We start from the raw sequence: 25,612 nt of genomic DNA, 5'->3' as shown, positions 1-25,612 counted from the left end.
TTGTAGATGATATCATGTTATTTTTCAATGTTTCGCTGAGAGAATCCCGTTGAGTAAAAGAGGTCTTGCACACCTTCATGGAGGCATTCGGGACAATGATCGACAATGAAAAATCATGCATTTTCGTCTTTAACACCCTAGGGGAATTTTTAGTCCTACCTTGCTCAAATCCTTGGGTTTTGTATTGGATCTCTTCCATCTAAATATGTAGGAATGCCCTTATCAGTGAACTCCTTGAAGACCTCTTGTTGGAAATCCATGCTCCAAAAACTCAGTGGGAAACTCAACAGTTGGTCCTTTAGATTCCTCAACCTAGCAAGCATGACAGTTCTCCTCAAAGAATTACTTCAATCTATTCGGATTTATCAACTCTCACGAATGGAAACCCCAAAAAAGGCTTGACTAAAATGGTGGACATCTTTAAAAAGTTTCTATGGGGAGGTGCATAAGAAGTAAAGAAATGGGCATTGGTGTCATGGCCTAATCTTATAAAAAAAAAGATGGAAGGGGGCCTAGGTCTCAGGGACCCCTTTACTATGAACCAAGTAATGGGAGCGAAGTTATGGTGGATGTGGATAGGAGGAGGGATGGACCTCTGGAACCAAATATGGACACAAAAATAAAACATACCAGTGAGAAAAAAAGACATTCTCAAATATCGGGACCCCTCGAAAGTATCAGTGAACTGGAACTTGCCAGCCCAAAACAGGGACCTCATTCAACAACATGCTTTCTGGTAAATATGTAATGGAAAAATGACCCTGTTTTGGTAGTATTCTTGGCAATAAAGACATCGATTGCTTGGAAGGCGAGACTTAAGGGACATATTTATATACACCAGTGACGGGAATATCCATATGGTTGACCAATTTTGGAGTGAAGGATAGGAAGAGGAAGGGTGGAGGAGATGCAAGGGGTAATCAAGCTAGCCATAGGCACCCACATCGGAACAATGGAACCGAATAGAAAAAGAAATTGAATCCAGAAAGTTAACCATCCTCCATGGCCCATATATTCTTAGATGGGGATATACCACTAAAGGCACCTTTACTATAAAATATGGATATGATTTACAGATGGGGAGTGGTCTCGGAGGACAAAACTTGATTTGGAAAAAGATATGGAAGGGAGGGTGGTGGCTAAAGGTGACACACCTCTTATGGTTGGTAATTAGAGGTCATTTTAACATCGGACCAGCTTCAAAGAAGGGGTTTTCATGGTCCTTCGTAGTTCTTGTTGTGCAAACAACACATTGAGGACCTTGAACAAATTCTTAACTCTTGTCCATTTGCTGACAAAAATGATGACATTTGCAAGAAGTATTTGGAAGAAAGGAGAGGGATAACAAAATCATTCACGAAAAAATACTCCTCTAGAGAGCCATCATATTCTCCAGCCCTATGGTAAATAGAGCATCAGGGTTGGAAGTGGGATTAACTTCGTGGTCCATATGGAAAGGGAGGAATCACCCAATCTTTAAGAACCAACCTCTTCCCCAAGAGAAATTCTAGGAATGAGTCATCCAAAACATCCAGGAAACAATCCTACTGGAACAATGACATGAGGAAGACTGGCAGGTACCTCCCCAGGAAGCACAAATTTTGTAGAGGCTGAATCTATTTCCAGAAATGATAGCCCACTCATCTTGGAAGGAAATCAGGTTGGGAAAGGCATCACCTGACCTCTTCACAGCTCTGGTGGAGGGGTTCATAAAGTTGGGTTTTGATGGTACTTCAAAGGGAAATCCAGGGTCAGTGAGGCTTGGTGGTATTCTTAGGGACTCCCAAACCTACACTAGACTAATTTATGCTCACTACTATGGGTAAGCCAGTAATAATGAAACTGAATTTGATGCTATCAAGCAAGGCCCACAAATAACTATTCAGATGGGATATAGAAATATCGTGGTGGAGGGTGACTCCGACCTGGTCATTAAGATGCTGACAAAATTAAGCCATGGTACCTATTATATACCTAGGGGGGATAATATGGGGTACCAAGGGAGGTACCCAAGGTAATAATGACATGGGTTAACCACCTTATTTATTACTATGGCCCATACCTAGGGGGGATAATATGGGGTACCAAGGGAGGTACCCAAGGTAATAATGTAATAATGGGATGGGCTATAGTAATAAATAAGGTGGTTAACCCATGTCATGTAAGGGACCACAAGTAGTTAATAATAATGTAATGGGCCCATGGTATTAGTTGATGGTATGAGGGAACCATGGTAATGACCCATGGTATTGTATGTATGAGGCCTATATAAAGGCTAGAGACTCCACTTGGGAGATAGTGAAGGATTATTGTATGAACAGGCATATGGCTTGTGGAGTATTCTCCTTCCTTAAGGAGTGAATATATGGTATTGCCCTACCTTAAGGGTTTGATCAATAAAGAATCATTTCATCTTATTCTTGGGTTTATTTGCATTATCTTCGATTTTCATATCAGATCTAAAGTATTTCTGGGTTAGATCTACAACAATGTTGTAGATCTAACCCAGAAATACGATAGATCTAATATGAAAATCAAAGATAATGCAAATAAACCCAAGAATAATATGAAATGATTCTTTATTGATCAAACCCTTAAGGTAGGGCAACGCCATACATTCACTCCTTAAGGAAGGAGAATACTCCACAAGCCATATGCATGTTCATACAATAATCCTTCACTATCTCCCAAGTGGAGTCTCTAGCCTTTATATAGGCCTCATACATACAATACCATGGGTCATTACCATGGTTCCCTCATACCATCAACTAATACCATGGGCCCATTACATTATTATTAACTACTTGTGGTTCCTTACATGAGATGGGTTAACCACCTTATTTATTACTATGGCCCATCCCATTATTACATTATTACCTTGGGTACCTCCCTTGGTACCCCATATTATCCCCCCTAGGTATATAACATTCCACCCCCCTAAGCATGTTTCATCCCCGAAACATGGGAAGAACACAAATAATAAGATCTACTCAAAAGAGTAGTCCACTGATACCATGCACGTGCATCTAGCCATCCAAGAGAAAGGTGAACCCTCGATCTCGCTGTTGCCTCGCTCGCTTGAGATGGAAGTTGACCGTGGCAGCTCTTCTGTGTTGATGTGTAGTGGGTGGATCTTCTCTCCTCACTATCCGTCATGGGACTACTTGGTTTCCATCTTGATGGTTGTCTTGCAGGGTGATGTGGGTGATGATATGTTGAAGTTTTAACCCACGATGGCTTTTTCTTTACTTCACCCTGCTGTGGTGCCTGTTGTGGTGTCTTATTTTTCAATATGACTTCAACCACTTAGCCCTCCTCAGATGTGTCAGCACCCGTTACCTTTTCATCTTCAGCCTCTGTTTGTGTTTGATTGTCAACCATCAACTGCTCATCATCTGATATGTCATTTCCTGGAACATCTTCTGCTTCAGCCTCCTTGGACTCTACCTATTTATTAATGGAAATATCCTGTAATGTAATTTTCTTCTTTTTATACCAGAGCTTCAGGAATTTCTTCTGTACATTAATATTGATAGTACCCACTGATTCCATCCAAGGGTATCCCAAAACAACATCCATGTTATCCTTATCTGAAGCATAAAAATCCCCATGCAACACATACTTATCCATAGAAAGCTTCAAATCTTTATAAATTTGAATAGCCTCATCATCAACCTGTGTATTTTCAATTTGTTTTGCTGGAACTTGCAATTTTTTTGCCAAATTAACATTGATGAAATTATGCTTGCAACTAGGATTTATAGAAACAATGATCTTCTCTTTCTGAATCAATCCATGAACCTGCAATAAGGAGACACCTGTAGCAAATAATCCCTTATGTGTCGCATTCTCCTTTTTTCTAGCCCTAGACCATTTGTCCAAAAAGACTTTTTCAAATTCTGCATCTGAAAGTTTGGTCAACTGCTTTTGGTCAAGTGATGACCACCAATTTTCAGCCTCATCTCTCAGATTAAGCATCATTGAAACCTTCCAATATCTCCCATGTATGGACTTGTGTCTCTGTATGAATTCTTCAAGAGTAGGACTATTTTCTTTCCCTGTAAAATATAGCATCTCCATGAAGTGGGTTTGAGAAAAATTCCTCACTTGGCGAAAATTTAAAGTGGCCACAGTTTAGTCAATATTGCTCAGAATCTTTATTATGACCTATTTTCGGAAATGGAATGACCATTCTGCATCTGCCCATGTGATAGAAATCCTGATCCAGGCACTAGAATTCCAGATCTGCGCTGCAACTCTCCCGCCGTCACCAAAATTTCTACAAAAAAGAGCTGATTTTAAATCAGCGATATCTCCCTCATCCGGACTCCGATTCCACTTTTTTTTTTTTGAAATTGGGTAATGTTTCTCAAACAATTCAGAAATACAATTAGATTTTGTAGATCTTGCACCAGGACGTCTAGATCTGCACTGCAAACTCGCTTCCCTGAAAATTGTCTGCAACCCCACTGATTTTTAAATCAGCGATATCTCCTTCATCTGGACTCCGATTCAACCGATTTTTTTTTTGAAATCGGCTATTTTTTTGCAAAGAATACAGATCTGTAATTATATTTTACAGATCTTGTACCAAAACGGACATATCGGATCTGAAAATTTGCCACCCAAAATTCCTGCAAAAAATATAAAAAAATTCTCCACAGTTGTGCCCAAGAAAGTGCTCCGATACCAATTGTTGTAGATCTAATCCAAAAGATATATGAAAATAGAGAATAACCCAAAAATAACAAGATAGAAATAGATATAAATGCTTCTTTATTGATATCAAACCCTTAAGGTAGGGCAACACCATACATTCACTCCTTAAGGAAGGAGAACACTCCATAAGCCATATGCCTGTTCATACAATAATACTTCACTATCTCCCAAGTGGAGTCTCTAGCCTTTATATAGGCCTCATAACTACAATACCATGGGTCATTACCATGGTTCCCTCATACCATCAACTAATACCATGGGCCCATTACATTATTATTGACTACTTGTGGTCCCTTACATGACATGGGTTAACCACCTTATTTATTACTATGGCCCATCCCATTATTACATTATTACCATGGGTACCTCCCTTGGTACCCCATATTATCCCCCTTAGCAAATAAACCCAAGAATAAGATGAAATGATTCTTTATTGATCAAATCCTTAAGGTAGGGCAACACCATACATTCACTCCTTAAGGAAGGAGAATACTCCACAAGCCATATGCATGTTCATAAAATAATCCTTCACTATCTCCCAAGTGGAGTCTCTAGCCTTTATATAGGCCTCATACATACAATACCATGGGTCATTACCATGGCTCCCTCATACCATCAACTAATACCATGGGCCCATTACATTATTATTAACTACTTGTGGTCACTTATATGACATGGGTTAACCACCTTATTTATTACTATGGCCCATCCCATTATTACATTATTACCTTGGGTACCTCCCTTGGTACCCCATATTATCCCCCCTAGGTATATAACAGTACCAAATGAGATAAGCTCAACCACAGTTGGAGAACAGCTAGACTAATCCAAGAAATAAGGGCGTTGATTCACAATTTTGACTACATAATGGCTAATCATGTTAGATGGGAGGGTAACAAAGCAACAGACTTCCTAGACAACTAGGGATGGAGTCAAAAAAAAAACAATGTGGAGAAAATATGGTGAATACAAACCTGGGACGAAGGTTACCGGATCATGGAAGAAATCATGGATCCAGATCAAAGAGGAAGCTTTCAGCATGGCCAACTAGTAGGCCAAACCCTCGATCGGGGTGCGAGCCAGCATATTACCTCATTAAGGCCATGTTAATGGTCTGTACCATGAGGTACATAACCACCATTCCCACATGCTTGAGGCAATGGATGCGGTGGCCTTTGGCATGATGATGGACAAAGTATTAAGAAAAGGTGGCAATGAGAGGAGGGAAAGAGTTTTAGTATGCATTCAGCCCAGAGGGGAGTGTAGTGATCTCTAGAATGACTGAGTGAGTTGGTGAGGTAAATCCCCTCTGCGGACAGAGGCGATCCCACTAGCCTAAAACAGAACTAGCCACAATCAAACCACGCTGCCACGCAAGTTCCTAGTTATGCATCAAAGGTGAATTAAGAAGACCAACCTGGAATCCAACGCTGTAGTCGAAGCAAAGTTGATATTCCGGCTCCCTCGCTCCAGCAGATCATAAATGAACACCTGCACATGCAAAGGAAGAAACAGATACAAGCATAAAATCCACCAAGGCACAACTATATTTCAGTCAGAAAGGAAATAAATCAACATCACCATAATAGACAATGAGATTGGAACTATAATAACAGTCATTCATTAATTAATAATAGACAGGAAAAGTTACAACCAAGGTTCTGACGCTGAACCTTTCCTCTGGCTGGGCGAGCAGCTATATGCCTTGCAGTAGACTACCTCTCTCTCGGACTTCCGGCAGCATAACCTCTCTAGCATTACTCCAACAACTCAAGAACTCAAAACTACAGCACTTCGGAACTCATAAACTTGGAACTAGCACTAGCTTGTCTAATGCATGAGGACAAGCTTTTATAGATGAAGAAGGGAGAAAGATTCAATGCACCAGGACACCCATTGTGAATTGGCAACATCCATGAAAAGCTACTGTGGATAGATATGATGACTCTCGAGCTTTATCAGATGGATTTTTCCCTCAAAGGAGCTCATGATCTGGGAGGAAAAATCATATAGTCGTGCTTTTGGCAGAAAACATTACTAAACTTGACTGGCGCGGGCATTGTTCTAAGACAGAGCGCCAATGGTCACGCCCCTTTTTGAGGATCTGAGTTATTGGCGCGGGTCAGACATCGGGTACCTGCGCCAATGGGAAAAGGGCACTTTTCAGGGATAATTTGCAGAAGGTGTCTTGAGGGAACATGAAGTACATACTCAGGGGAACATAGTGCAAGTGTTTTTAGGCTATGTCACTGCTCACAGGTCCCAGAAAGCATCCCCCAATGTACTAAAATTGGGGTGATAGGGACGGTGACCAACGGTGACAATTTACTGTGTAACAGATGCCCCCCAAAGCATGAGGCCCGAGCGAGAGAGAGGGGTGAAATGATTTGCAAGAATACATATAGCTGCTGCCGAGAACCTGCATTGAGAGATACTATTGATAGCTCAAATACATGATGTACATGGTATGGTCGCAGCCATCCATCAGAGAGTACATGATAATTTAGATCCATAGTATGGACGCAGCCATCTAGTTAGGATCAATGAATTGACTCAGGTATGGTCACAGCCATCCAGTGAATGAGTCAAGTATCAAGAATCACGCCTGGATTACAATAGACACAATCCAGGGTCTTGTGCTCCATCTCGACCCGAACAAGAGTACAAGTTCAAGCATGTGAATATATGAGCTGAAGTCGAACACGCATGAACATCGTCTGATTACCAGTCAATAGTGGAAATTGATAACAGATGCGAGAGGTACCACCAATAATGACAATGGCCCTCAAGGTACTATAGGTACAATCTACGGCGTGTGAATTAATGATCTAAAGTCGAACACCCATAGAATCATTCGATCGGAGGCCAATGATGAAAACCTCACGTCGAACACGAAGAACCTGCCATTGAGGCATGTAGGCTCCAAGGCACCGGAAAGGAGTCTCTAGATCAACTTCCTGGATAATGAGTTGAAGTTGACAGGAAGTGACCTTGATCGAAGGTGGGCCATAATGTTTCCCACATCATCGACACGAGACAGAGAGATGATGTTGTGAATCAAAATTGTATGAGCTATCAGAGGGAGGTTGTTTCTTTGCAGAGGTCAAATTCTCTTGAACATATCGGCGGCACTAGAGTGGAGTTGGCAGTATTTGACATCGATATATCAGAGGTCATAGTGACGAGGCAATGAGCAGATGAGAGGTCAAATAGGATTACCCAATCCCACGGAGGCAAGTGAAAAATAAGATGAGATGTCCCCACCCAGACACAAAAGCAGAGGAGTGCCATGTTCAAGAGCGACATACTGCCGACACAACAATAATTATGGTTCCAAAATTTCTTTTCCCCCACCATTTCTGGCGAGTACCCCAATTATTTTTAACAAGCTTGATGGGGATAGCATATGCTTGTGATGCATCATTTCGACAAAATCCGATGTCATCAGGTTTTAACGAGTCTGCCAAAGGAAGAACTCGGCGTCTTTTCATGTTTAGAGAGTTTGAAAAGACCGCAAAAAGGAAACTCCAGGGGTGTCCTTTTTCGTAAAGTTGTGTCTCTCGGGCCCGAAAAAGTATAAAATAATACCCGAAAGAACCGCCCGATCATTACGATCGAGGAGTACTTTTCATAATTAGTGATTTCGACCTGAAAAAGTAAAAAAGTGATCAAAACCACGTCGTTTCGTAACCATTAACGAGTCCGAAACAACAAAAACTCGGTAATCTTTTTAAGTTTTAACGGTCGACAAAAAGAACTTAAAACGACCGCCCCTTATTAACTTTTAACGAGTCAAAAAGGGAAAAAAATACTCGGCAATCTTTTCATATTATACGAGTCAGAAAAGAGCTTAAAGGCGACTCGTCCTAGAGGAACGAGTGGTATAAAGGGTAGCAACTGGTTCCGGTAATGGTCGAACTGCTCAAAATATGTAATGGTCAAGAGGCTGGCTAATAAAACCACTCATTGCTGCGGTTCCTTAGGAAAGGAAAACAACCATGTGAAAGCATATGACCGGCCAAAGAGATGGTTGCGATGGAATGAAACAACCAAGGCTCATCTAGCAGAATTTAGCAAATAAATGGCAATCACGAAATGTAAATCAAGTATGGGTTCATTTTTACACAAGCTTGAACCATGGAGAACTCTGCTTGGATTCGGTTTCATGTTTACACAAGCTTGAAACGAAAAAACTATGCTTGTTATAAATTTGCATACCCCCAGCATGATAATGCAAATCGAGGTACACACCCCCCAAGCTTCATGGCATTCACGGAGTGGATGGAATGAAGGTTCACTTGGAAAGACTCGATTTTGAAAAGGAGGATGCATGCCCCCCGGGCTTTAGTCACGCGCCCGGGTCAGCTGCCGTCATCAGGATGACGGACTGGGTGTTGCATTTTCTGTGGAAATAAGACCATTTAGGAATGGTAGATGACTATATGTGAAGTGTGAACCGGGGAACAAAAGTTGGTCTACGATCTTGATTGTCCTTCCTTCGTGCGGAAAACACATCACTCTGAAGAGTGAGGACACAATTGCACGTATGCGATAAATATAGTCTCGCCCAAGGAGTAAATTGTAATCTAACGGGCCTTGGACTACCATGACGCCCATTTGAATGGTCTTCCCTTCTAATGTGATAGGTACATGGGGAAGAATTCCTAAAGGTCGACTGGTTTCTCGATGAAAACCTGTGAGGTTTCTTATCTCAGGCAGAAGCAGTGGCGAACCAAGTGCTTCCCAGGCTGTTGAAGAAAGGATGCTCACGGGCGATCCCTCATCAATAATGGTACCGGCCATAACCATTCGGTAGACTTGGACTATAATTCGAAATGGTCTGGAAGGTGGTAGTCGGGGACTGCCTAGTTGATCCCAATTGAAGGAAACAACGAGGTTACTCGGAGGTGGGACCGGATAAACAGCCGGATATGGCTCTGATGGACTTCCTTCCTGCTGTGAAGGAATGAGAGGGATGCTCACTTGATCGTTAGAGTCTATGTTTATGTATAGAATTTGGACGGTGTGATCTTCATCCTTTACAGTGATAACATCATCTGAGGATGGAACTTCTGAAGGCAAAACTGGGTCACTTGTTATCTGGACCTTTGGAAAGACCGGGTCACTTGTCATCTGGACCTTTGGACTTTCATCTGGTTTGGATTCAGGTGGTTCATCTTTGATGACAAACGTTTCCAGAACAAAGTGGTGTGTGGACGACGAGGGTAAATCAAGAGCGTTTCCGACCAGGGACTGGTCTGGAACAGGCTGTAAATCAACACTCTTTCCGACCAGGGACTTGTCTGGAACAAGCCGTAAAGCAACACTCTTTCCGACCAGGGACTGGTCTGGAACAGGCTGAGCAACACTCTTTCCGACCAGGTACTGGTCTGGAACAGGCTGAGCACAGCCAGGTTCGGGAAGAGAAAGCTGGACCAAAGAGGAATCAAGCTTGATTTCTTGGTCAACAGGGGAACGTTCTGCAATTGCAGAGAGACGTCGATAACCAGCAGGAAGTTGAGTTGAGGGAGCTGTAAGACTTCCCAATACAATAGAGGCTCTATCCATGAATGGACAAAGCTGAAGGGGATGATTGCCTTCACAAAGTCTATAGGGGATTCGAATCTTCCCTTTTCCCTTAACATTTTCAGCTGATAGGGTAGCATCACCATGATCTCCAGAGGACGATGCAGGGCGGTCCCGATCGTGAGCCCATACTTCTAAGACCCTGGGGATGCCAGGACAATCGCGAAGAAGATGGTATTCCTTGCATAATCTACAAGGAAATTTAGCCTTCCGTTGTGGAGCAGGAGGAGACTTTACTTCAGTTATATTCGGGGTAGATGGGACCTTTGTTTTGGGAGACTTCTTCTTTTTGGTCTTCTTCTTCTTCTTCTTAGCCACCTGGTTACTTAAATCCAGAGTTTCACCAGGCGAAGTAGAAGATGAGGACGCAGCAGTAGGCGAAGAAGGACAGGGGTCCACCTTGGAATCAAAACGATGTTGCTCGGGTGGAGGAGGTGGTGGTGGAACAGGAGTTATCACACTCGAGACCACTGAGTTTGAGAACACCCATACGGGTAAACCGATGGTGAACCCAGGCAAAGACAAAGTTGCTATATACTGGACACCAACATTTCCGACAGAAGGAATCGGACCAGCCGGGGGACCACCTTGGCCGGTGGGCTCAGGGAAGGATGCCATTGAGCTAGAAAGAATCCGACTTCCTACCGCAAGCGAAATTTAACCGGGTTATATGTGATCGTGGTCAAATAGATTTTGAGGCACTGAACTTTGAACTTGACCTTTTCACTTTTTAAGAGTCGAGAAAAGGACGAAAAGATGACTCTAGTCTCCTTCGAATATTTAATGAGCACGAAGTGACAAGACGCTCACAAGAACCTTTTCGTTTAAGGAGTCCGAAAAGGATCAAAAGTGACTGCTCTGGAATTCTAGGTAGAGGGTGTGCCAAACTTTTCGCAAAACCACAGAATACTTTTTAGGGTACGGGTGGTCGATCTTCGTGAATGCTGTGTTCACTGCATTGCGAATCGTAGGGTGGCTGACACGGCTTCCTATCGATAAAGGCTTTATTCCTATAGGGGTCTCCCAATATATACGCGACGGTACGTGGGAGAACAGTCCGTATTGGCACTTATCGTTTCACCGTGGAGGAATCACCCAACCACTTGACGGTAAGCTACCAGGTTTAACGACGCCGGAACACGTCTCTAACCTAGACCTCTAGAGTGTTTGCGTTATGTTCCAATGCGTTGTTATGTTCATTGAGTTTATTTTATAGTTTATCTTCAATTATGTTTCAGTTTTTTGGTCCTACCGTATGTGGTCTCTTCAAACTTCCTAAATGAAATCTATATGCCAAAATTATATCGTTTCATTCGATGAATTCTACCTACAGAAGAGTAGAGATATTTGTTTTTCACACAAACAAAATGATTATCAAGCAAGTAACAAAGATCCTAATGCAGCTAATAACAAGAAATAAAAGTTTTTTCCTTTTCTTTTAAAAGCGACAAATAGCAATAAATGATAACTAATATAATGCAAAAAGCTCTTTTGTTTTTTGATTTTTAAGATGGCATAATGCATGTAAACAAACCTCAAGAGATATCCACGAGTACAAACACAATTCACTCAATGGACATAGAACCAATTCAGAAACATGAAGATGAACTGTCAAAGCAAAGGAAAACACAAAGACGTTCAATGAACCATATGATCTAAGTTCAAATGAAGTCAAGCAAGATCCAAGCAAGCTAGAAGTGAATCACTAGATGAGTGCGGAAAACAATCAAGAAGCTGACTGGATGATCAAACCACAACGTCCCACAGAAGGCTCGACATGCACAACCACTAGGTACTCTAGGGCTGAGATACAAAATCGATAGAAATAAGCAAACAACTGAAGGATGAAAGTAACAACCAGTCACACAGAGGTTCCAACACACTTCCAGAAGCGGCAAAAGATATGGAAAAAGAAAAATCCGAGTTTAAGGAGCTTCCAACTATCAAACTGGCAAAATTCACAGAGATGGCGCGACTGTGAAACTGCAACTCGCGCTAACAATTAATTGGCGCAGGTGCCTATGGGGCAACATGCGCCAACCGCGTTTACTGACCCAAAAAAAAATAACTACCCAGGGTCTGACTGACAGTGCGCAGAAGAACCAAACAGCAGATAGCAATTTCAAAAATTGACCCAGAAAGTTCATTAACTCAGGCAAGCGAGAGAAAACTAATCATGCAAGACAAACTCCAAACAGCTCCCTAGTGGAGTCGCCAAATTGTTGGTGAGGTAAATCCCCTCTGCGGACAGAGGCGATCCCACTAGCCTAAAACAGAACTAGCCACAATCAAACCACGCTGCCACGCAAGTTCCTAGTTATGCATCAAAGGTGAATTAAGAAGACCAACCTGGAATCCAACGCTGTAGTCAAAGCAAAGTTGATATTCTCGCTCCCTCGCTCCAGCAGATCATAAACGGACACCTGCACATGCAAAGGAAGAAACAGATACAAGCATAAAATCCACCAAGGCACAACTATATTTCAGTCAGAAAGGAAATAAATCAACATCACCCTAATAGACAATGAGATTGGAACTATAATAACAGTCGTTCATTAATTAATAATAGACAGGAAAAGTTACAACCAAGGTTCTGACGCTGAACCTTTCCTCTGGCTGGGCGAGCAGCTATATGCCTTGCAGTAGACTACCTCTCTCTCGGACTTCTGGCAGCATAACCTCTCTAGCATTACTCCAACAACTCAAGAACTCAAAACTACAGCACTTCGGAACTCATAAACTTGGAACTAGCACTAGCTTGTCTAATGCATGAGGACAAGGTTTTATAGATGAAGAAGGGAGAAAGATTCAATGCACCAGGACACCCATTGTGAATTGGCAACATCCATGAAAAGCTACTGTGGATAGATATGATGACTCCCGAGCTTTATCAGATGGATTTTTCCCTCAAAGGAGCTCATGATCTGGGAGGAAAAATCATACAGTCGTGCTTTTGGCAAAAAACATTACTAAACTTGACTGGCACGGGCATTGTTCTAAGACAGAGCGCCAATGGTCGCGCCCCTTTTTGAGGATCTGAGTTATTTGCGCGGGTCAGACATCGGGTACCTACGCCAATGGGAAAAGGGCACTTTTCAGGGATAATTTGCAGAAGGTGTCTTGAGGGAACATGAAGTACATACTCAGGGGAACATAGTGCAAGTGTTTTTAGGCTATGTCACTGCTCACAGGTCCCAGAAAGCATCCTCCAATGTACTAAAATTGGGGCGATAGGGACGGTGACCAACGGTGACAATTTACTGTGTAACAGAGTGCAAGGGGAATAGAGAGATGGGCTGGTGCAGTAGCTCCATGAGTGATAGACAACCCACCGACTGCAAGCTAAGGAAACTGAGTATGTAATGAGTATCCTCTCTCATCGCATTATGCTGCCCTGTTTCTGGCTTTGTCTATGAGAGATGCAGGGAAAATTAGGGATGGGGTGTAGGGATAATAGGGGATGGGGGTGTGGGTTGGTGCAAATAACCTGTAACTTCCTCAGTAATTCGATGGGCACCCTAACCATATCGATTTTTTTCGAGATTCTCCTATCCCGTATGGGAATTATGCTGGTAGTGGGTAGCAAACATAATGTAGGAGCATGTAGTTGCATCGCTGGAAAAGATCGAGGGTTTGGGTATTTGGATATTTTCTACCTATAAACCTACATTATGAGAGGAAACCTTTCTCTTTTGGCCATGCACAATCGGGGAGGGGATTGCAAGGACCCGAGAATTGGGGAGAAGGAGGAGAGAAGTCGTGGGCATGAGACTTGACAGGGAATTTAGACTGGGTATGTCAGAACTAAAAGGAGGGGGGACAACTGTTATGATATGGGGCTCAGGGATGGTTGGAAGCCTATGTTGGGCACCCACGATGCTTTCCGTACTTGTAGCAAAGTGAAACTCAAACATGATGGCTTGGTGGCTGGAGGGCGGTCGGGCCACTGTACCCGGGACTGGAGGGATAATGCATACATGAGCGACGCTAAGGGGGGGCTTCAATTGTGGTATAAACACTCATGTGCGGGGCATGGGCATGGTCTCTCTGCATATATTTCCTGTGAAGAAGGGGGGAATGCAACTGCAAGCATCAGGGGGGTGTTGGAAGATGGAGGGATGGACCGACACAATTCTACCACCTGAAAACTTGAATTATGAAGTAGCACAATGAAGATTGATTTTTCAATTGGATGTCTTGTTTGCAAAGCAGGTCTACCGAATGGTAAACCCTCCCCGACACAAAAAAACTCCAGGCTTGTTCAGGTAGAAGCTTGTAATCTGGCTAATCCACCAAGCACTACAAGGGATTGGGGTAGTCAGATCATGGCGTGACCATCAAAGACTCGAGGGTGAGGTAAGAGGCCATGAGAGGCCAAGCATGACACAAAACCCAACTCTTCAAGTAGTCAACGAGGTCATAAGTCTGTTGAGGGATTAATGAATGAAGTGGGAACCACTTACTAGGAGGGAACCAATGAAGAAGTTAGGAGACTGATAGAAGAATGGGAGGAAGACTTGAAAAGGGCACTTCAAAAGGGACTATAAATCTAAATCTCCTAGGAAAGGAATGGGATATGATGATGCTCCTTCTGTGGAGGCGAAAACAACCTTAGATGAAGGTGGGGATGTGTACTTGGCTTCTTCTTCAAGTACACATGTAGATCATGAGGCATGGTTGATTGGCTCAGGTGCATCCTTTCACTTCACTCCCCATAGAGAGTGGTTCTGCGAGTATGAGAAATATGATGGTGGTGATGTCTTCTTAGGGGATGACAAGAAGGCTAGAATAGTTGGTCATTGAAAATTCAAGTTGAAGTTGCAAGGTGGAAGGATTAGAACACTTCCTGGTGTTCTGCATATTCCTGCATTGGCCAAAAATATGATTTTTGTAAGCAAGATGGATGATGTAGGTGTAATAATAGTGTTCGAGAAATATATCGGCAAGATGTTTCGGGCAGCACTGGTATTGATGTGGGGAGTTCGGATTGGAACTCTATACAAGCTTCAAGGTAGCACTCTTATTGATGGGTGCAATAGTTCTGTGGTTCCTAAAAGTGGAGCAGAAAATCTAGTGGTCTCTCGAGAAAAGACCATGTTATGGCATCAAAGGCTTGGACATATTGGAGATAAGGGATTTTGAATAATTCATGGTAATGGTATGGTATGAGTTATGTCTAATATCTTTGTGGATTTTGATTTCTCTGAAAATTGTTCATATGGGAAGCATAACCAGGTGAGTTTCCCCTCTGGTGGTAAGAGGGCGAAATAGATATTAGAGCTTATGCATAGTGATGTGTTTGGACTTGTGTCGGTTCCATCACTAGGAAATCTATGTACTATGTATAATTTATATATGACTTCTCACGGAACACATGGATGTATTTTCTCAGGAAGAAATTTGAAGTCTTTGACAGGTTTAAACAATTTAAGGCTTTGGTGGAAACCAGACAGAGAAGAAGATAAAGATGTTGAGGACAGATAATGGTGGAGAGTTTTGCAAGAAGGAATTTGAAGAATTATGTAAGAAGTGTGTTATAGCATGGTAGAAGACTACTCCATACACACCTGAGAAAAATGGAGTTGTAGAAAGAATGAACAAGACTTTGGTGGAAAGGGCAAGAAGCATGCTTAGTGGTGTCAAGTTAGGACAGGAATTCTCATCATAGGTGGTGGAAATTGCATATTACATGGTCAACAGATCACCTTTATCAGCATTGGAGGATAAGACTCCACAAGAGGTATGGACTGGTAATAAACCTTCTCTTTCACATCTGAGGGTATTTGAATGTGATGCATATGTACATGTTCCAAAGGAGAAAAGAAAAAAGTTGGAAACGTGCATGTTTCTTGTAGGTTTTAACCCCGTACAGAAATTACCTGCATACGAATTCTAAAACATAGAAAATAAATAACAGCGAGAGCATAACTCATAAAACAAATATACATAGAGATTTTCCCCTGGATCCCAAAACCAAGACTACCAGATTGATTTTTCATTATATTCCTTTCAATGTTACAATACATATATATACATGCCCAAGAATCCAATACCATGGACCCAAAACCATCGCACCCAAAACCATGTGCGAAAACCATGCACAAAACTATAGGTAGGTCCGCCTAACCTAATATAGGGTCCAAAAAAAAAATTCCCCAAGGCACTGCCTCGGACCCCGTAGAAGGGGGCTAACTTCCCCCCTCAAACCCCCTGTACCAAGGCGGATGCTACCCCCCTTATGACCCCCCTGCTGCGCAATCGGCGCAATGAAGGGTGGGCTCTACTGCCCCTCTAACCAAATGGTAGCTAGTCGTGGAAATAATATAATACAACCAAACATTTATTGGGTATAAGGATGATTTAAAATGTTATAAGATTTGGAACCCAAAAACAAGGAAGGTTGTGTATAGTTGAGATGTGGTGTTTAGAGAGGTGAACTATTTTATTAAACATGATCTTACCAAAGGATCCTAGGAAGATAGAGTTTGAGCTAAAGGAGGAAGAATCAGACTCTATGGAAAAAGAGGAATCAGAAGATGAAGAGCCACAAACTCCGACTGTGAGAAGATCAGTTCGAGAAAGAAGGCAACCAAAAATGTATAGTCCATTTTCTTTCTATTCAAATTTTTCTTTATCTATTAATCATCATGATCCTAGAACTGTGAGGGAAGTAGTAGATTCATAGGATGAAAAATTTTGGAAAGAGGCCATGGTTGATGAAATGACATCTTTGCAAAAAAATGAGGTTTGTGATCTGGTGGACTTTCTAGTTGGAAGGAAACTCATTGGAAGAAAGTGGGTGTTCAAGAAGAAGATGAATGCAAAAGGAAAGGTGCAGAAATAAAAATCTCAATTGGTAGCAAAAGGTTATTCCTAGGTGTCGGGAATTGATTTTGGTGATATTTTTTCTCCTGTAGCCAAGTTAGCTTCTATTAAATTACTTTTATATATTGTTGTTTCTTTTGATTTTGAGGTGGAGTAGATGGATTTGAAGGAAACATTTCTTCATGGGGATCTAGAAGAAGAGATCTACATGAAGAAACCTGAAGGCTTTGTGGTGAAGGTAAGAAAGAACTAGTATGCAAGATAAAAAAAGTCTTTATATGGGTTAAAACAATCACCAAGGATGTGGTATCATAAATTTGATACATTTATATGGGGAATTGGTTTCAGTAGAGGCAAAGAAAATCATTGTGTTTATCTTAAATTAATTAGTGACTGTGTTAACTATCTGGTCTTGTATGTGGATGATATGTTGCTGGTTGGAAATAACAAAGAAATTATACAGGATTTGAAGACCCAATTTTCCTCCAAATTTGACATGAAAGATCTTGGTGCTGCAAACTATATTTTGGGCATGGAAATTAAACATGATCAAGCAAAGAGGAAGCTTTGGTTAAACCAGAGGAAGTATGTCAAGACAATACTGCAAAGGTTTAATATGCAAGATAGTAAACCAGTGAAGGTTCCTATTCTTGTAGGTGTAAAGTTATATGCTAAAGAGTGTCTCACGACATAATAAGAGGAAGAGGACATGTCACATGTTCCATATGCAAGTGTATTCAGTAGCTTGATGTATGTACATTGTAATGGATTATACTAGAACATACATTGCACATGCAATGGGAGTATTGAGCAGGTTTATGTCAAAACTGATGAAGGAGCATTGGACAACACTAAAGCAGGTTTTTAGGTATTTGTGTGGCACTAGAGATTATGGTTTGTGTTACCGGGGAATGCTAGGAATGGATAGAGTTTCATACATCCGTGACTTTGTTGATGCATATTGGGCTGGAGATCTAGATCAGAGAAGATCTACAAGTGGGTATGTGTTTAACCTATTTGTAGGTGTAGTCATTTGGATCAGTAAGAGAGAGTCTGTAGTGGTACTTTCAACTACAGAGGCATAATACATGGTAGCCACTCATGCAAGAAAGGATGAAATTTGGTTGCAGAGATTGTGTTCTAGTATGGGGGTTGGTATAATGAGTTATAAGGATAGACTGTTATAGCCAAAGTGCAATTTTCTTGGCAAAGAACCCTGCTTATCATTCAAAGACAAATCACATTGATGTTCAGTATCACTTTGTGAGGGATATGGTTGAGGACAAAAGGGTGTTGTTGGTAAAGGTGGACACTTTGAAGAATAATGCAGATGCATTGACAAAGTCTATGAGCACTGAGAAGTTCTCTTGGTGTAGAGAAACAATGGGCATTGTGGGGTTGGATCAATGACTAAGCTCTTATGTGGCCCCCTATGGAAAGAAAACAACAAGTAGGAGAATGTTGAGTTGTGTTATATTCTTTCCACAACTACCGCATGCATGGGTGGGAGCGGTAGGTGACCCTATACATTGCGCATGGCGCTTTCGGGGGCGTCACAGTGGGGGAGGCTGCACTCCTTGTCGGGGGGTATTTAGGGGGGCGGTAGCCCCCCTACACAGGGTTCGGGGAAGTTCCCTAGGAACTTTTTTTTGGACCCTGTATTAGGTTGGTAGACCTACCTATGGTTTTGTGCATGGATTTCACACATGGTTTTGGGCATGATTGTTTTCTGTCCATGGTATTTTGTAGATCTGGTCAAGGGAACTACAATTATGTTCTAATCCAAGGTTAATGGATGCAAGTTTATGGATGCTTTGACATGTATATATATGTATTGTAACATTGAAAGGAACATAATGAAAAATCAATCTGGTAGTCCCAGTTTTAGGATCCAGGGGAAATATGTGTTTATATGTGTTTTATGTTTTATGCTCTCACCATTTTTTATTTTCTCTTTTTACAATTCATATGCAGGTAATTTTGGTACAAGGTTAAAACCTACATAAATAAGAAAAATAGGAATACTGACCCTAGAGCTAGGGCATATTTCACTAGTAATCTTAGAATGGAATCTTGTTGAGGGTGTTGGACCCATTGTTGGCTTAATGGGCACTGACCCAAGTTCGAAATTAATTAGCCAAGAAAATACCTACACTACGGGCCCTTTTGGCACCAATCCGCGGAGCGCGGACTGAAGTCTCACCCAAAGCAGTATGGGGGGATGCAGGAACCAAGTTTCCACACCCAGAGATGACAGTGATGTTGTTTTGTGCATTAACTCTGCCTTTGCGCAGATCGATAAGCCTTTTAGGGCTTGTCAATATACTTCCTTTAATTGGCCTCTAGACCTTCGTGAAGGTCTCTGATTATCCTTCGTGGACCCAAACAGGTGATTTATTTACTTATGCACTTCTGTAATTATTCTTACCTTTGTATTTACCTTGATTGACTTAAGTATCTGATAACTTCAACATGCATTAAGATATTCTTCGCGTAAACATATATTATTACTTGTGTTCATATAATAAAGTAAAACATATAGATTCGTGCATCAATATAGAATTAAATCATAAACCCAATATTCTTCATAACATAATCACATGCATTCATAATAGAAGTAAATAGATCAACACATGTAATTCCAAAATAATCCTCTTTATTAATGCTTCAGATATTCCTTACAGACTCTAACCATCATGTGCACACAGCTGTAGAGGTCCACGCACTCAACTGCGGATTTCTACCCTAGGCCTCTGCGCACACAGCTATAGAGCCTCTTTCCTACACTAAGATTCTTCGCTCTTAGCTCTTACTGACCCATTACATCAACATCAATTACCAAATCTAATTTTCCTTAGACTCTTCTAAGACTTCCCTTTTTATACAATCCCATGGTCCGTGGACCATGGGTAGATCTCCTAAAGCTGACATGACTTACATAAACAAAGGGTGAAAACCATTTATGAAACTTTACATCTTTGCACTCCATGACCAGGAAATGTGGAGAGTTTACACTTTTTATACAAAAACATGGGCTTTCTACCCCAAAACTTGGGCTTTTAACCCCAAAATTGACCCTAGGGGACACTGCCCCAACAAGCCCCCAACAGAAATAGGGTGACTCACCCTCGAGTCAATCTGCTGGTGTAGAGATCTTGCTCTGAAGACCTGCCAGCTCCACTTGCACCACTACAACTTCAGTGGTACACTGCATCGCCGCCTGCTTGACCTGCGCTACTAGCTACTCCGTCGCTGGTCCTGTGCTATCTGCCTAGATCTTCTGCTGTACTACCTGCAGGTTAGCCAAATTTCCTTCAATGGTAGTAGTGAGTGCATGGGCCTCATCCAGCCATGGTTTATCATTTTATATTGCATATTTAGGAATTGTACATCTACATCACATGGTGAACCTTGAAAGGAAAACTTCTTAAGAAAGTTCAACTATAAAATAAACCTCAATGAACATAAAAACGCTTTGGAACCTAAGACACAACATCTAGAAGTCTAGGCTATAGACGTATTCCGATGTCGTAAAGCCTGGTAACTATCGTTTTCATCGTAGGTTGGGTGATTCCTCCTCTTTGAAACGACAAGTTCTAGTACGGACTTGTGCTCCCACATACCATCGAGTATATATTAGGAGACCACAATAGGCTGATATCCTTTATCCTCAGGAAGCCGTGTTTGCTGCCCTATCGATCGTAATGCACTGAACACAACATTCAAGAAGATTGACTGTCGTACGTAAAGTCCTCAATAATTTCTCTATAATTTACCACCGAGGTGTATATTGCAGTTTTGCAATTGGTTTGATAATCCCTCTGTCTAGATTTCCAAAGAAGTCACTTTCATTCCTTTTCGAATCCTTAAAATAAAAGGTCAATCTAAGCACTTTTCATTTCAGGCTCATTAAAAATCGAAGGTGACTAGAGTCATCTTTAGCTTTTTCTCGACTCTTAAAAATTGAGAAATCAAGTTGTGTCAAAGCGTCATAAAATTTATTTAATTCGGAATAACATCACTATTCCATCGCTGGTCTTAGGTTGAGATAATGGAGTCCACCAATCAAGGATTTCCCCTTGTGGGGAACCGTAGTCCTTTCTCTTCTTGTGGAGATATTGGTGCTCCATACATGGCTACATTTTCCCTTCCAGGACTCACAATTGGCCTGCCTGTATGGCTATTCTCGACCTCTGTCGTTCAAAGCACCGTAATTCCTCAGTAATCAAATCAGCAACCAGATGATATTGGAGTTGCTCCCCCACCTTGTACTTCATTTGTTTCTCCCTCTCCTTCTTCCTCTTCACTTGGTGAAGCTAGTGATACTAAAAATGAAGTAGCTGAGAAGAAGAAGAAAGGGAAGGAGAAGAAGAAGAAGAAGCCAAACGTGTAAGGGGGAAACCATGCATCGTCTGGTGAAAATCCACACACTGCACCTTCCAAACCCAAATCTCCATGTGTCATTTGCAAAGTAAACCACTATCATCAAGATTGTCCTTGCATCCCATGGATCTTGAGAGACTGGTCTCCCTGCTTGCACAATCCGATGTCTTCAACCTCTGTCGATCATGTTGAGAGTACACCATCAACTATTGAAAATGAAGTCAATGGAAAAAAAGGAAGATCTAAATTACCTTGTAGGTTGTTTGAAGGCGATCATGCCCTCCATCGTTGTCCTTTTCTAGACGAAGCTAAAATATTCTTGGATAATCATCCTGCTTCACCGCAGTGACTTCCACCTGGATACAAGAAACTCTTGCCGAGTCCATCCCTAGTTGAAAATCCAACTGACATACCTCTGTTGTCAGTCAAAACATTTTTCATTGAAGATAAACCCTTTGAGTCCACACCGGACCAAAGTCAACAAGTCGGAACGGCAGCCGACCCAATCTTGCCTTCAAAAGGTCCACCTTCAGATGATACAGTCTCCAAAGGGAATGAGAATGACACCGTTCAAATTCTTTTCGTAAACACAAAGTCTGATGAACCTCGGGGCAATCTACCTGTTCCTTTACCAAAGGAAGGAAGTTCCCCATTTCAAGAGACTCATCCAACCATTTATTCGGTCCCTCCTCCAAGCAATCTAGTCATTTCCTTTGATTGGAATCTACTAGCGAGACCTCGCCTTCCATCTAATGTGCCATTTAGAATCATAGTACAAGTTTACATAATGATCATGGCTGGCACTATCATAGATGAAGGGGCTTCTGTGAGTATCCTTTCCTCAACTGCTTGGAAAGCGCTTGGTTCACCATCGCTTCTACCTGAGATTCGAAATTTGTCAGGCTTCAATAAAGGAACCAGTCGACTATTAGGGATCCTTCCAAATGTTCCTATAACTTTGAGAAGGAAAAATGTTCACTTGAACTTGATGGTAGTCCAAGGGCCACTAGATTACAATCTACTCCTTGGGCGTGACTACATTTACAACATGGGATCTATTGTTTCCTCACTCTTGCGGGTGATGTGTTTCCCATATGAAGGCAGAATGGTACAGCTTATTGACCAGCTTTCATTTCCTGGTTCAATCATGGCTATGAGTCAAATTCCATCCCTAAATGGTCTCTTTACACAAGGAATGTCTCTTCAACCTCCAGTCCACCCACCTAATGACCCCGAGTGATTCGGTGAATGTGACGAAACCCAAGGGGCATGCACCCTGGTCTGCTTTGGCAGGCAAACCCAGATAAAAAGATAGGTTTCTTCGTACGATATATGATCAGTCTGACACACCCATGTGTTTAGGATATGGTATCAGTCTGGAAAAGGATTTCCTCGTTGTAGGTTATATGATTGGTCTGACATACCCTTCTGTATAGGATATGGGTTCAATCTAAAATAGGATCTCCTCGAAGGTTATGTGATTGGAAGCTCACACCATTCACCTTTGTCTATTTCGATGGACAAAGCCAAGGAAGTGTGTCATCTGTGACTTGGATGAAACAATCTTGCTTTAATGCAAGAACTTCCATATGGTGACCTGGAAACTCTACTTTTCTTTATACCTGGGGGTATGCAAACCTTTTTTACGCAAGTGAAAGGTGACCAGCGTAACTCTAACACCGTAGTTTTTACTAACTTCAACTGTTTAGGTTAGGTGATTGGTCTGATCCACCATTCAGCTTTGTCGGTAGCCCAACAAAGCAAAGGAGATGTTTTGTACGAAACTATCCTACCTAACCTCAGTAGTTCATTAACTCTTAGTATAGTAGTTAGTCGTTCCTAGCTTGCATATAAAAGGTAGCTGAGCAAAGTTTCGCATGGGGCAAGCTTACTAAAAAATGAACCTACTAATAACAGACACCCTTGGAATCGATTAGTACGAGCAATGTTACCGCAGGGTTCAAGCTCATTAAAAAATAAACCCGCCAATGAGCATATGTTCCCCTAGAGTTCAAGCTCATTAAAAAATGAACCCACCTTCGGTAAATAACCTTTGTAACCGCATTGCTATCGGCCTTTTGAGCCTTGGTCGTGTTCTTACTATCACCTCCACTCTTTTGGCTAATCATACGCCTCCACTTGATTGTTTACCCTTTTGAGGAATAGCTGTGATGAGTGATTCTGTTAGCCACACTATTTACACTGCCATGCTTGAAAAAGTTCCAAACTTACCTGGAACTAGTTGCTACCCAAAAACATCACTCGTTCCTCAAAAACGAGTCTCTTTTAAGCTCTCTTTAGACTTGTAAAATATGAAAAGATTGTCAAGTTACTGGCCTTTCCAGCTCGTTAAAGTAAAGGGAAGTGCCATCCCTCTGCTATATTTTAATCTTTTTGGACCTGAGGGATCATTACATAACAAGATCAAGTGCTTGTCTTGTTCGGCTTGCTAAAACTATCGAAAAGTCATCCCTTTTGTATTATTTTATACATTTTCGGACTTAAGGGATTATACCAAGAAAAAGGACTACTGGAGTTTCCTTTCTGTCTCTTTTCAAACTCTCTAAATATGAAAAGGACCGAGTTGTCTTTGTCGTTAAACTCATTAAAACAATAGCGACAAACTTATCTATCTAGACAAGAGCAAGTTTCACTATCGCTAGGCTCACTAAAACATAGTGACAGGTTTGCATGAAGGGAAAATTATAGAACAAGCATATGTTATCCTCCTCAAGCTTGTTAAAAATAAATAGGTACTGGTCAGTAATGACTGGGAAAAATAGGGAAGAAAACTTGAAGAACTTCATTGGTAGCAGGTCGCTCTTGAACATGACACTTTCACTCCGTCGCCAATGATTGAGTCAAGTTGGGTTATTCTATTCACCATCATCATTGGTCCTCCATACAATCCATGGGGTTAATGCTACCAATCCATCACAGTGTCACCGATATGTTCAAGAGAAGTCACTTAGAGAATTCACCAACCCATCTAACACCTCATCCACTGCAATAACTTCACGCTCCATTTTTCATGACTGCCACCTTGAACCTTGTATCATCAGATCATTTTCACCTCCACAAAATCATTTGCTCTGTTCCGTGTCATAGATGTGGGATTCATTAAGGCCCTCCTACGATGGGTCACTTCTTGTTGACATCATCTCATTATCCAAGAAGTTGACTTACGAACGGTCCATTTAGTACTTTGAAGCTTGCATGCCTCAATGGTAAGTTTCTCACTTCTGGCAACAGGTTTACACCAATGGCCTTCGACCGAAAGATTTTGCGTGGTGTTCAACATCGACTCATGTATTCACACCACGTGAATTGTACTGCAATACCTTGAGGATCATTATCATTATCGGTGATTCCTCTCGCGCCTGTTAATAGCTTACATCATTGGCTGGTAATCAGGCGATGTCTTTCCATGTTCGACATCAGAACATCTTTTCACATGGATCGACTTGTACATCGAGAAAAGATTGAACGAGTTTGAAGACCCCAGATCTAGTTTCATCCATCTAGGCTGCGATATATTCAGGAAAATAAAGACATCAAATGTACTCCATAGCTGCACAGATAATCATCCAAGCTAAGGGATGATGGCTCTACCAGAATCATCAGTCTACCACACAGACGATTGTCTGTCCTATGTACATGAAAATTAATTTATAAAGATGAGCATGGGAATGCCTGCCTTAGCTAGATCATGAAAATATTATGAAGATAATGTATTGTATTGTATCTTATTATAGGTCACCTTCCAGTTCAAAAAACCTTGGAACCTCATGATAAAGCATTTCACCAGACATCAGAAGATTTACGATCTCATGCTTTAGGGGGAAACTGTTATAGACATATTTGGGAAATGCAACCCCAATCACATATGTCATTAAACCAAGGGCTCTCAAACCCCTAAAAGTGTTGTTTCAAACCCTAAAGGATCAAGGTCAGATGATTACATCATTTCCCAAAAGTTCTCCCTGAAAAACTACTCAGAACTGGTTAAAACTGGACCATACAGACTGCTCAGTGCTAAGGGTGCGAGGCATCTCACCTGTTACACACAAGGGATGTGATGAATACTGAAAAGCCCTTT

This window comes from Pinus tabuliformis, chromosome Q, assembly GCF_031772625.1.
Source record: "Pinus tabuliformis cultivar Carrire ecotype Pingquan chromosome Q, CPIR1, whole genome shotgun sequence".
NCBI classification, from domain to species: Eukaryota; Viridiplantae; Streptophyta; class Pinopsida; order Pinales; family Pinaceae; genus Pinus; species Pinus tabuliformis.
Note: the sequence above shows the minus strand (reverse complement) of the source record.